Genomic DNA, 13,532 nt, shown 5'->3' with positions numbered 1-13,532 from the left:
CAAACACAGAGTCCTACCAAACTCCTTTCGTGAAAGAAATATGATTCTGACACCTAAACCAGGAAAAGTAAAAATAGGAAAAAAAATTATAGACCTAAATACTAACTAAAAGATTACAACCATTTACCACAAAGATTATACATCAGAACCAAGTGGGATTTATACCAGGAACGAAGATATGGTTTAACATAAGGAAAATTGTTAACACAATTGATTATTTTAGTAATAAAAGTAAAAATATGATCATATTAAAAGATGCAGAAAAGGCATTTGATAAAGCACAATGCTCATTTCTATTTCCAAAAACAAAGATAAAAGTATTGGTGTAAATGGAATTTCCTTAAATTGATAAAAGAAAACGCATTTATCTAAAACTATCAGCAAACACTATTTGTAATGGGGAGAAGCTAGAAGTCTTCCCAGTAAGATATGGTATGAAACAAGGATTGCCACTGTTACCAATGTCATTCAACACTGAATTGGAAATTCTACTAAGAGCAGTAAGAGGAAAAAAAGAAACAGAAGAAATTAGACTAGGGAATGAGGTAGTAAAATTATCTCTATTTTTGCAGACAATATGATATCATTGGAAAATTTCAAAGACCCAACTTAAAAATTAGCTGAAACAATTAATAACTTTAGCAAAGCAGCAGAATATAAAGTAAATCTACATAAATCATCAGCATTCCCATATATAGCAAATAAAACTCTGTAAGAAAAGAGATACCCCATTTAAAATAATACTAGACAGTATAAAATAACAGGGTACACCTGTTTAAAAAAAAACAGGAACTATATAAACAAAATTATTTTCAAAAAAACTTTTTTATACAAATAAAATCAGATTTAAATAATTGGAGAGATATTAATTCTTCATGGGTCCATAGGACAAATATAACAAAAATTACAATTTTACCTAAACTGCTTTATATATTCAATACCATCCCAATTAAATTACCAAAATATAATTTTACTGAATAAGAAAAATAATTTAAAAGTCATTTGAAAAAACAAAAAGTCAGGAACATCAAAGATACTAAACAAAAAAATGTAAAAAGAAAGATTTAGCAGTATCAGATCTTATATTATATTATAAGGCAGTAATTATCAAATCTGGTACTGGCTAAGAAATAGAAAGGTAGATCAATGGAACAGAGTAAACATAAAATTTGCACCAGCAAATAAATATATTAACCTTGTATTTGATGAGTGAAAATTGGGATAAGAAGTGTAATTGAGATAAGAATTCATTATTGGGTAAAAAAAACAATTCTTGGGAAAACTTGAAACCAGTATAGCAGGTATTGGGCAAAAGGCAATATCTTACATCATTTACCAATATAAGGTCAAAGAGGATACACAATCTAGATATAAAAAAGAGATATTAAAAGAAAATTTGAAGAACATAGAGCATATAACTTATCAGACTTATGGGTAGGTAAACAATTTATGAATAAACAAGAGAGAGTGTGCAAAGTAGGGTTTAAAAAGGATAGTTTCAATTATATTAAATTTGAAAGGTTTTGTACAAATAAAATAAATGTAGCCAAGACTAGAAGAAAAGTAGGAAATGGGCAGGAAGGAGAATTTATAGATAGTTTCTCAGATAAAGGTCTCATATCTCAAAGAGATGAAGTACTCTGTCAAATCTATAAGAGTATGAGTCATTCCACAATTGATAAATGGTCAAAGGATATGAACGGGACATTTTTGGATAAAGAAACCAAAACAATTTATAGTCACAGGGGGAAAATGCTCTAAATCATTATTGATTAGAAAAGTGCAAACTGAAACAACCTTGAGATATCATTTTCCACCTATTGGATTGGCTAAAATGATAGAAAAGGAAATTGACAAATTTTGGAGGAGCGTGGAAAACTTGGGACACCAATTCCCTGTGGGCAGAATTATGAACTTATCCAAACATTTTGGACAGAAATCTGGAATTATGTCCAAAAAGTTATTAAACTGCCTATATTCTTTGACCCAGAAATACCATTACTATGTGTATTTCAAAGATGATTAGGGAAAAATTAAAAGAGCCTATATGTTCTAAAATATTTAAAGCAGCTCTCTTGATGGTGGCAAAGAACTGGAAATTACAGGGATGCCTATCAACTGGGAAATGGCTAAACAAGTTGTGATGGAATACTACTATGATATAAGAAATGATGAAAATGATCTTGGGGCAGGGGAGAATAGATAAGAGTTGTGTGAAATAATGGAAAATAGAATGAGCAGAATCAAGATAACATTGTACTCAATAACAGAAATATTATTAATAACTTTGGGCAAATAAGTCATTTTAACGATTGTAAATACCCAACTTTACTAAAAAGGACATTGAAGGAAGAGGCTATGTGTATTCAGAGAAAAAACTGATAAATAGAAGTTTATATAGAATGATTCCACATGTATATACACATTTGTGTCTGATGGTAGCCATTTCTAGGGTGAAGGGGGAGGGAAGATAAAAAGGGAAAAAAAATTTACATGATAATTTTTTATACATTTAAAAGGAATAGCAAGTTGTAAATAATAGATTTGCAGTTTCATGTGCAATCATGTTTTATTATACTATGTTTGGAAATGATTGTTTTTTTCAGAATTTTTTTTCAATTAAAAAGAAAAAAGAAAGAAATTAAGAATATGAATAAAATTTTAGGAATGGGGGCATTCTGAGAAGATGACAGAGCAAGTCAGAAATTTCCAGGCTCTCCAAATTTCCTCCACAAACAGAAAATTGCCAGGAAATGAACATAGAGCAGCAAAAATGAAAGGATAAAGCAATTGTTCTCCTAAGATAACTTGAGAGGACTGCAGAAAAGACGGGACCTCCAGGGGCTGAGGTTTGGCCTGAGTGAAGCATAGAGGCCTTGGGGACAATTCCACTGAATTAACAAACTGTAGGCCTGGAGGGCAACTCCCTGGGGAACTGACTAGGCCTTAAGAAATTTTACCTCAACTTTCACCTTACTCACGGCCTCAAGAAATTAAAATTTTACCTCACAAACTTTCATCAAAGTAACAGAAGACAACTGAGCAACAGAAGATTAAAGGATCGCCTGCCTAAGCACTAGTGATCCAGGTCTGTGGCTGTGGGTAAGGAGGAAAAAGCACATATACAGTAAGTGTAGTACCCACAGGGAGTAAGAATATTTTTAGGACAGCTTGCTTGGGGCCCTAATTGTGGCTTAGGGCAGGAGAGGAGCCTCAGACAGAATTCAGAAAATAACAGCAAGGAGGACCTGAAGCCTAAGGCAACATTATCTGCAACTCACTATTAAAATCTAATAATAAGCTGCTAAAAATAAAATAAAACAAAATAAAAATGAGTAAGCAAAGGAAAAATAACCTGACCATAGACAGATACTTTGGTGTAAAGAATATCTGGGTTTATATTCAGAGGAAGATAGTAAGATAAAAAAGCCACTCCTACCCCAAAGAGTGACATCAAATGGTCACAAATTCAAAAAGAGTTCTTGGAAGAACTTAAAAAAGAATTCAAAAATCAAATAGAAAAGAATGAGGAAAAATTAGGGGAAAAAATAAAAGCAAACACAAAAAAATATGAAAAGAAAGTTAATCAACTGGAAAAAGAGATACAAAATGTTAAGAAAAAATAACTTCTTGACAATTAAAATTAGGCAAGAAGAATCAAATGATTTCAAGACACCAAGAAATATTAAGACTAGAATAAAAGAAGATAATTGGAAACATCTCATTAGAAAAATAACTGCTCTGCAGAATATATTGAGGAGAGATAATATAAGAATTGTTGGTCTTCCTGAAAGTTATGATAAAAAAAGAATCTTGGTACAATATTATAAGAAATCACCAAGGAAAATTGCCCTGAAGCTCTAGAAGAGGGTAAAGTAGAAATAGAAAATATCTACCATTCACCACCTGAAAGAGAACCCAGGAGGAAAACTTATAGAAATTTCATAGCCAAGTGTCAAAACTCCTAGGTTATGTAGAAAATATTGTGGGCAACTAGAAAAAAAACAATTTAAATACAGTCAGATTTCACAAGACCTATCAGTTTCTACTTGAAGAACAGAGGTCTTAGAACATTATATTTCAAAGAGCAAAAGAGCTGGGGTTGTGACCAAGAATATATTAACCAGCAAAGTTGAGTACAATCCTGAATGAAAAAAAAATGGGCATTTGATGAACTTAAAGACTTGGATATTTGTAACAAGCAGACCAGAATTCAATGCAAAATTCAATATAATACATCCAGAAAAAAATAGAAGGAAAACATTAAAGATTAATTATAATGCACTTATTAAGATCAAACTTTTTACTTATCAGATAGATATAGATATCTTTACAGATATCTATATCTATATTTATCTATTATGTATACATATATGTATAGATATATGTGTATTGTATGCATGTGTATATATATGTGTGTGTGTATGTATGTATGTATAAATGTTGGCAGTTTCTTAAGCTGTAATCATTACTAAGGTAGTTTGAAAGAAATGTTGGAGCTGAGTTGTGATGGAGTGATTCTACAAAATAAAATTGGGCAGAAAAGTGTAAACAACAGAGTGAAAGAGATTTCCAGCCCAAGGCAGCCTGAAAGGCCAGCAGGAAACATCTCTCCCACCAAGCTCCAAGCAGAGAGCAGCAGGACAGGACTGGAGCAGGCCTCAAAGCATAGAGTCACAGGTAGCAGCTGCAGTTCCCAGATTTCCCAACCCACAAATGCCAAAGACAGCTTCAAAGGTTGTAAGAAAGTTGTTTCACTTGGGTGAGAGGAGGCTGTGGGTCTGGCCCAAGCCTGGGCTACAGGGTGGCAGAAGTCACTGCAGCAGTGTCCCTTTTTGGAGCTCTCACCTAAAGAACCTGGGGGAATCTTATTTGGAAACAGCCGATCTGGATCTCAGCCCTGAGTGGCTGTTCTGGGATGAGGAGGAGCTCTGGCATGGTGGAACATGGTGGAACTGACAGTGGAGAGGGAACCCTACATGCAAATCCTGGGCAGAAGAGAGTGCTTGTGGTTGCTCACAAGCAAGAGCGCAGGCCAAGAGAGGAGTAAACTGCTCTCCCTTGATTGTGCCACTTTGGAGGAACTGAGAACTTACAGGTCCCTAGAGTATACCCTCCACTTAACAAAGGACTCAAAAGTCAAGTAACTGACTGGAAAAATGCCCAAAAAAGGGAAAAAATAAGACTATAGAAGGTTACTTTCTTGGTGAAAAGGTATTTTCTTTCATCCTTTTGGATGAGGAAGAACAAAGCATACCATCAGAGGAAGATATCAAAGTCAAGGCTTCTACATCCAAAATCTCCAAAAAAAAAAATATATATACAATGGTCTCAGGTCATGGAAGAGCTCAAAAAAGAAGAGAGGTGGAGGAAAAATCAGGAAGAGAAATGAGAGTGATGCAAGAAAATCACAAAAAGTGAGTCAATAGCTTGCTAAAGGAGATCCAAAAAAATGCTGAAGAAAATAACACCATTAAGAATAGAATGATCCAAATGGCAAAAGAAGTCCAAAAAGCTAATAAAGAGAAGAATGCTTTAAAAAACAGAATGAGACAAATGGTAAAGGAAGTTCAAAAGCTCACTGAAGGAAATAGTTCTTTAAAAATTAGAATGGAGCAGATGGAAGCTAATGATTTTATGAGAAACTAAGAAATTACAAAATAAAAGCAAAAGAATGAAAAAATAGAAGACAATCTGAAATATCTCATTGGAAAAATAACTGATATGGAAAATAGATCCAAGAAAGATAATTTAAAAATTATTGGTGTACCTGAAAACCATGATGAAACAAAGAGCCTAGATATCATCTTCCAAGAAATTATCAAGGAAAACTGCCCTGATACTGTAGAACCAGAGGGTAAAATAAAAATAGAAAGAATTCACTGATGACCTTCTAAAAGAGATCCCAAAAGGACAACTCCTAGGAATATTGTAGCCAAATTCCAGAGTTCCCACATCAAGGAGAAAATATTATTACAAGCATCCAGAAAGAAACAATTCAAGTATTGTGAAAATACAGTCAGGATAACACAGGATTTAACAACCTCTACACCAAGGGATCGAAGGACTGAGAATATGATATTCTAGAGGTCAAAGGAGATAGGATTAAAACCAAGAATCACCTACCCAACAAAACTGAGTATAATAATTCAGGGAAAAATGGAATTTTAATGAAATAGAGGACTTCCAAGCATTCTTATGAAAAAGACCAGAGCTGAATAGAAAATTTGACTTTCAAATACAAGAATCAAGAGAAACATGAAAAGGTAAACAGGAAAGAGAAGCCTTAAGGAACTCATTAAAGTTGAACTGTTTACATTCCTACATGGAAAAATATTATTTGTAACTCATGAGACTTTTTTCAGTATTAGGGTAGTTAGAGGGAATACATACATACATATATATGTAGTATGTATATATGTATATGTGTGTATATTATATATGTAAAAGTATGTATATGTACATAGGTGTAGGGGTCTGTATATATATATATATGCATATATGTGTGTGTGTGTATATATACATATACATACATACATAGACAGAGGGCACAAGGTGAGCTGAATAAGAAGGGAAAATACCTAAGAAAAATAAAACTTACTGTTGAATGGAATGTAGTAGGAGTAAAAGAAAGGGAGAGGTAGAATGCAGCAAATCACCTCACATAAAAGAAGGAAGAAAGAGATTTTACAATGGAGGGGAAGGGGGGAGATGAAAGGAAATAATTGACCCTTACTCTTATGGGATTTGGTTTAAGGAGGGAATAACACACACTCAATTGGATATGAAATCTGCTTTACCCTGCAGGAAGGCAAGGGGGAAGGGGAGAGGAGAGGGAAGATAATAGAAGGGACAGCAAATTAGGACAAGGGATAATCAGAAGCCAATACCATTGTGGGAGGACAAGTCAAGGGAGAGAATGGAATAAATGAAGGGCAGAGTAGGACAGAGGGAAATGTGGTTAGTCTTTTACAATATAACTATTATGGAAGTGCTTTGCATTGTTACACATGTATGACCTATATTGAATTGCTTGTTTTCTCAATGATGGTGGATGGAAAGGGAGGGAGAAAATATGGAACTCAAAGCGTTAAGAATGAATGTTAGAAATTGTTTTGGCATGCAGCTGGGAATTAAGTTATACAGGCAATGGAATATAGAAATATATTTTGCCCTATAGGAAAATAGATGGGAAGGGGGATGGAAGAAGGGTGAGTAATAGAAGGGAGGACAAACTGGAGAAAGAGATAGATGGAGTGCATATTATCCTGGGGTGGGAGTGGGGAGGGATGGAGAGAAAGTTTTGAATTCAAATTCTTGTGGAAAGGAATGTTAAGAACTGAAAACAAATAAATTATATATTAAAAAAAAAAAGAAAAAATTCCCAGCACCAAATGGATTCCCACATGAATTCTACCAACCATTTAAAGGAGAATTAGTTCTAATACCATATAAACCATTTGGAAAAGTAGGCAAGGAAGAAGTCCTACCAAGTTCCTTTTATGATACAAATACAAATACCAAAACCAGAAGAATAAAAACAAAGAAAGCTATAGCTCTAATTCCCTAATGAATACTGGTGCATACATTTAAAATAAAATACTAGCAACAAGATTTCAGCAATGGATCACAAACATAATAGATTATGTGCAGGTAGGATTTATACCAGGAATGCAGGGCTGGTTCAATATTAAGAAAACTATCAGTCTAATTGCCTATATCAATTAAAAAACAACAAAAATCATATGATTATCTTAATGGATATGGGAAAAGCTTCTGACAAAATATAGTGCTCATCCCTATTAAAAACACTGGAAAGAATAGGAAAAAATGGAGCTTTCCTTAAAATTATAAGTAGTATCTATTTAAACCCATTGGCAAGTCGTATTTGTAGTGGGGATAAGCTAGAATAATATTAGGCGTGAAGCAAGGATCACATAATCACCACTTTTATTCAGTATTGTACTATAGCCATTAGAGAAGAGAAAAGTAATTACAGGAATTAGAACGGCCATAAGGAAACAAAGTTATGATTCTTTGCAGATGATACGATAGGATTCTTAGAAAATCCTAGAGAATCGAGTAAAAAAGCTTGTTTAAATAATTAACATTAGTAAAGTTGCAAGATATAAAAATAAACCCACGGAAGTCATCAGTATTTCTACATATTACCAGCAAAGTCCGGCAGCAAGAAATAAAAAGAGATATTCCACTTAAAATAGCTGCAGACAATATAAAATACTTGGGACTCCACCTGCCAAGACAAACCCAGGAACTTTATTGACACAGTTACAAAACACTTTTCATACAAATAAAGTCAAATCAAAACAACTGGAGAAATCTACCTAAATTAATTTACCTAGTTAGTGCCATATCAATCAAATTACCAAATAATTATTTTATGGAGCTGTTTTAAAATAACAAAGTCCATCTGGAAAAAGAAAAGATAAAAATATGAAGAAAATCAATTTAAAAATGTGAAGGACGGTGACCTAGCAGTACCAGATCTCAAAGTCTATTACAAAGCTGTAATTATCAGCTAAGGTACTAGCTAAGAAATAGAGTGATGGACCAATGGAATCAATTAGGAACACAGTAGTAAATCACTATAGGAATCTGATGTTTGATAAATGAAAAAATTTAAACTTTAGGGACAAAAATTCTCCATTTGACAAAAATTGCAAGAGAAAGCTAGAAAGCAGTTTGGCAGAAACTAGGTATAGACCAGCATCTCACATTGTATTCCAAGATATCACCATGGTAACATAATTTAGACTTAAAGGATGATATCATGAGCAAATCAGGGGAGCATGGAATATCTTCCTTGTCAGATCTATGGATAAGAAAAGAAGTCATTACAGAACAAGAGATACAGAGCATTAAGGGAAGTAAAAAATGAATTATTTTGATTACATTAAATTGAAAAGGTTTTGCACAAATAAATCTAATGTAGCCAAGATTAGAGGGAAAGTAGAAAACTGGGAGGAAATTTTTATTGCTAGTTTCTCTCATAATGGCATCATTTCTCAGAATTAAATCAATTTTATAAAATATAAAATATACTAGTCATTTCCCAATTGATAGCCAAAGGATACAAACAGGCAGTTTTCAGAAGAAGAAATCAAAGTTATTTATCATCATATAAAAATGCTCTCACTCACTGTTAATTAGAGAAATACAAATTAAAAATACTTTGAGGTGCCACTTCATACTTGTTCAATTGGTTACTATGACAGAAAAGGGAAATTTCAAATGTTGAAGGGGATGCAGAAAATTGAGACACTAATGCACTGCTAGTAGAATTGTTAACTGATCCAACCATTCTGAAGAACAATTTGGAACTATACTCAAAGGGTTATACCCAAACAGCAAACCATGCATGCCCTTTGACCCATCAATAAAAGTACTAGGTCTATAGGACAAAAACAACAAAAAAGGAAAAGGACCTATATGTCAAAAATATTTGTAGCAGCTCTTTTCGTGGTAGTAAAGTTTTAGAAATTGAGGGGTTAGGTGCCCATCAACTGGGGAATGACTGAATAAGTTGTGACACATGATTGTGACAGAATACTATTGTGCTGTGAGACATGATGGGCAGAATGCTCTCAGAAAAACGTAGAAAAATTTATAGGAACTGATGCAAAGAAAGGTGAGGAAAACCAGGAGAACATTACACATAGTAACAGGAATATTCTAATGATGCTCAACTATGAATGACTTAGCTCCTCTTAGCAATGCAATGATCCAAGACAATTCCAAAGAACTGATGAAAAATGGTATACACAACCAGAGAAAGAACCACCAAAGTTCAAAAGCATTTTGAAGCACGCTTTTTAGACCTTATTTTTCTTGGTTTGGGTTTATTTGGGGGTTTTTTCATCTGTGTTTTCCTTTGCAACATAGCTAGTTTGGAAATATGCTTTGCATGACTACAAATGGATAATCTATATCAAATTGCTTGTCTTGTCAAGGAGGGGTGAAAGGGAAGGAAGGAGAGAGAGAATTTGGAACTCAAACCTTAAAAAAACAAGTGTTAAAAAGTGTTATTACATATAATTGGGAAAAAATTTTTTTAATTAAATTTAAGAATAGAAAGGAGCCCTGATCGAGAAGCCTTCCCGTCCCAGGGATTCTGTTTCTGTTGTGTAAGAAATAGGAGAGGTAGATGAGATCACATGTATTCACAGAGACGATGGTGTTCTAGCTTTGCCATTCTGTTTCCTAAGGTCCCTCCCAGTTCTCACATTCTGTGTGGCCCTCTTAGCTCCGACATTGTATTCTGAGAGCCCTCCCAGCTCTAACCTTCTTTGTTCTAAGAGCCTTCCCAGCTCTGACATCCTGGGTTCTAAGTGCCCTCCCAGCTCAGAGATTTATGTTCTAAGACTCCTTCCAGCTCTAATATCACTAGCTCCACAAAGATGATTTATATGTGTAACAGACCCCACCCTGGCCCCTACCACCTGCAGGCTAGTTAAGTTATTTTTTTACTCCTGCCCAGGGATCTCTGGTAACCTTACAGATTTGCAGGGTGTTGAGGCTCTTTGCAAAAGGTTCCAGTTCCCACCAATGATGGTATCCTCCCCAAATGTAAGGAGTAATCCTCAGTTCCATTAACTGCTAAAAATCAGATTAGCTTTTACACAGAAATACACCTTCAAGATAATAATTAACAAATTACAGGAGTGGACAAAACAAAAATGAAGATGAAGAGACTGAGGAATTTGAAGAAGGTCCTGTGGACGTCCAGACATCCCTTCAGGCTAACAAGGAAACAGTAGAGAAGAATGAACAAGACCAGGTTCTACAAATGTATCTGAGAAGCCCTTGGAAAAAGAAGGTACCCCATGTGAGTGGGGCAACATCCTAATAGTCAAAGCAGTTATAAAGGTGACCATGCAGACTACTGCAATGCCTTGCCACCTCAATGGTTTGAACAGTGAGCAGACTCTGTGTCTTCCCCAGTCCACAATGACCCCTGGAGAGTCCCCAGAAGAGTCAAAGCCTTCTTTCCCCGTCCCTGAGGTGGAGGTCTACACGCTCAGAAGTACCCAGGTAAAATCTGCTTCAGAAACTCCCAAGAGCTCTGTGGAGGGAAGTCCTGATACTGAATCACTGGTACCAGTGAGCCGTTAAGGAGCAATTGGTCATTTAAGTCAAAAAGTCTGATGAAAAGGACTTTGTGAAAGTGGATGACTTGCCCTGTAAGCTGACCATTTATTCTGAGGCAGACCTAATGAAGAAAATGGCAGCAGGGGGACAGAGTGGCCATTTAGCTGAGGAAATATTAGCCATGACTCACTCACACTGAAGAATTGACTGGGGATCTTCAGATCCTCAAAGAACCTGAGACTGTTGCAGCTATCTCCTTTCCCCTGATCCCCTAGAAAGACGTATCTTCCATGGGCATTAAATAAACTTTTTTTCCATCTGTATAAAAATGTAAATTAGTTTTTGACCCATTACCTTTTAGAATAGGCAATGCTCACTTCCACTCTGCCAGGTCGTTGCTTTGCCAGGTCACAAGTGAGAGACTGGATCTTCCCTAGATTCAAGGCTTACTGCACTATTTTTTATTGTGATTTGTTTAGTTAACTTTAAATTTAAAACGTAGTTTTAAATAAAGTTTGGACTTGTCTATTTAAAAAAAAAAAGATAATCACAAACATACAAACTTATTCCCGCCAGTTGTGAGAAGCATAACCCTTCCTTCTCTCCCCATCTTTTTCTCCCAATCTTTCTCTCACACCCCCACACCCCAAACATCTCAATCTCTGTAAGAAGACAGGATCAGATTCACAGTTGCACTCAGGTTCTATAGAGCACAGTCTTAGTTCCAAGTCTAACCCCACCACAGGGAGTTCCTGGGGGTGGGAGGGTTAGACTTAAGTCCCAGGCAGCCTGGCTTCACAGAGCCTCCATTCCATGCTTGCTTAACTGACCTCCCTGCCTCCAACCCTGGCTCCAAGGTCCAAGTCATGGTTTGAACTCCCTGCTCCAAGAGGATCACTTCCCAGACCTGAAACCTAGGTCAAACAAGTTGAAACAAAAACAACACTCCCCCCCACACACACCCATCCCCAGCCTCCACCAGGTCTATTCTCAAGTGAAAGAAAGAGAAGAAGGAAAGGAGTGTTTTTCTTCTCACGGTTTCCATTCACAGAGTCCACACTGGGCAGAGCCAGTAAGTCACCAAATATATGTGAACTGACCGTTCTTACAAAAAGGAAAGGAGAGACCAGGTGTGAGCCAGGAAAGCTCTAGTCCCAGGTTTTGTGCCTGAGAAGAACAATTGGTGTGCACACTCCCCTAATCCTCCTGTTTTGGGGGGCAGGGAGAAATCAGTCAATATACATTTATTAAGTGCCTACTATGTGCTAGGCACTGTGCTAATCACTGGGGATTTAAAAAAAGGTAAAAAGTTAGTCCCTGTTCTGAGGAGCTCCCAGTTTGATGGAGAAGACAAAATGCAAACAGCTGCATTCAAATAAGTTATGTAGAGGATGAATGGGAGACAATCAGCAGAGGGGAGGCACTGGCTTTAGGAGGGTGGGGAAGACTGAGAAAAGCTTCCTGAAGCTAAAACAGGGCAGAAAATTGAGGGAGGAGGGGAACCTAGGGTGATACTTGGTGGTAGAGCAGCTGGGTCTGAGAGGGAGCTAGTATCTTGTGGTGGGGAACGGCTAAACCTGTGGAGAGCTGTTAGTGGGTGGGAGTGCTCCTTGGAAGTCATAAACCTGTCTTTCTTGAGGGAACTGTGGACAAGTAGGAGTGAGTTAATATTTATTATTTATTAAGCACTTACTACAAACCAGACACTCTTCTAAGCTTTGGTTATATAAAGAAAGATAAAAATAGAAGCCTGGAGCTCAAGGAACTCCCATTCTATAATGGATATACTAGATAGATATAATGTAAATGGGAGGTAACTCAGAGGGAAGGGATAGAGGTAAAGGAGGAGAAAAAAAAGGGATGGGACAGGGAAGACCTCCTGCAGATGGGAAATGTGAGCTGAGTTCTGTAGGAAGACTTGAAGTAAGATGAGGAAGGTTCTCCAAGCCAGAGAAAAGGCTTGGAGTCGGTAGATACCGTGCCTTGTGCTAGGAGCAGCAAGGAGTCCAGTGTAGTTGGATCATAGAATATATGGAGAGGAAAGGTCTGTGGGTTGTAGGAAGTATAGGGTTCCACTGCTGGAAAGGTAGGAAGGGACCATGTGTTGTTGTGTTCAGTGTCTGGAGGGGGTGCTGTCCTGAGCCCGGGAGCATCAGAGGTGTCTGAAGGGAGAAGGTACCCCTATTTCTTGAGGGAGGCTGAGTGCCCCAGCCTGAAACAGGGTGACAATCCTATGGGGAGTAGATGAATGGAGGTGAGCCTGCATGGACGAGGGGGTGCTGAGTTGGAGACTGGCTAAGTTCCTAGAAGGCCAGAGGCTGTGGTAGAAAGTTGTCTATCCTCCTTTCCAGTATTGGGCTAAGGGAGCGCCTGGGACCAGGCCAGAGAAGTAGAGATGAGACAGGTACAGGTTTCGGGACTTC

General features: G+C 36.6%; 1 protein-coding gene across 1 annotated transcript in view; it reads left to right on the top strand.

The window, feature by feature from the left end:
- Positions 1 to 13,532, top strand: part of LOC140499487 (ceramide synthase 4-like) — a 94,707-nt gene that overhangs the window by 46,866 nt on the left and 34,309 nt on the right. The window lies entirely within an intron of this gene.

Source organism: Notamacropus eugenii, chromosome 4 (assembly GCF_028372415.1).
Source record: "Notamacropus eugenii isolate mMacEug1 chromosome 4, mMacEug1.pri_v2, whole genome shotgun sequence".
In the NCBI taxonomy this organism is placed as follows: domain Eukaryota; kingdom Metazoa; phylum Chordata; class Mammalia; order Diprotodontia; family Macropodidae; genus Notamacropus; species Notamacropus eugenii.
This window is presented reverse-complemented; position numbering and strand designations above follow the sequence as displayed.